This window comes from Centroberyx affinis, unplaced genomic scaffold (assembly GCF_046629955.1).
Source record: "Centroberyx affinis isolate AG114_WGS23_722 - 3 ecotype Tasmania unplaced genomic scaffold, CSIRO-AGI_Caff_v1 ptg000369l_1, whole genome shotgun sequence".
NCBI lineage: Eukaryota > Metazoa > Chordata > Actinopteri > Beryciformes > Berycidae > Centroberyx > Centroberyx affinis.
The window spans coordinates 1,340,589-1,341,770 of NW_027279040.1; positions in this window are offsets into that span (position 1 = coordinate 1,340,589).

Below are 1,182 nucleotides of genomic sequence, written 5' to 3' on the forward strand. Positions count from 1 at the left end.
AGCTGGCAAAAACAAAGAAGCCCCTATCTGATGGGGAAAAAGTGAAGCAATGTGCATTTGAGATGCCGATCAGGAGCCAAGGACAAAAAACTGAACAAAGAATTTTGCACCTCTGCTATATCGTCTGCTCTTGATCACATGACTGATAAACATAATTATTTTCATTGCTGTGCTGATGATACACAGCTGTAACTCCTTCCTGTGACACACAGGTTGAAGTGTGCATCTCCACTTGCCTAGCTGAAATATCAGTTCCCTCCATATCATGTTGAGCTTTGCTGAGACAAGTGCTGCCCTCTGACCTGTGACCTCTGACCACTCCATCACCAACACAACAGTGACTCCTGTCCTGACCACGAGGCCAACCACCGCCACAACCTGATACTGCAGGTTTACATTTGACAACATCCAGATCCGATCCTTCCACAGCCTCCTTCCTCACTCAGCTTCAAATGTGACAAACCAGGTGACAGTGGTCCTGCACTAGTCTAGGTGAATGTAGCACTGATCAGGTCAGAGAGTGGCCAGAGAGGGGGGCGATTCTGGGACCCCAAAATTACCTGCAGAGCTTTCTGGAGGTGTCATGGGCCTGTGGCTGTGGGATACCTGTTTTCACCCACCACCTTTTCTTCTAACATCTTCTAAAAAAAAAGCACCAGCTAAATGCCTAAAAGGTAAAATGTAAAGTAAAATATAATATTAAATACAATTCTTTATTTTTCATATTTTTATTTATTACTTACATTTTTATTCATCTTGTAAGCACCTGGTAACGCTGTTTTGATGAGAGCTGTAGAGGGAGTTATTATTTATAAGTCAATTTGTATTGTTATGATGTGTTACATAGCCTTGTGCAATTTCTGTTCTGCTGGATGGGCCTCAGTGAAGCCAGCAGTTACTGCTTATAACAAACTGTTAATTGTTTTGCACCTTTATTTTATTTTTACTGTTTTTGAATTTATTTAACTTTGTAAGTTTTTTAAGAAAGGTTCAATACAAATATTAATATTAGTATTCTTATATAATAATAATTATTATTACATCATTATTCTATGTTAATATTAGTATTATCATTATTATACACGCGTCGATTTTACGTATTGCGTCACGCATGTGGGCGTTGCTCCTCGTGTGAGCTGCTTGGCAGTCTGCTCTCAAACATGCGTCGCAGGCGGACAGGGG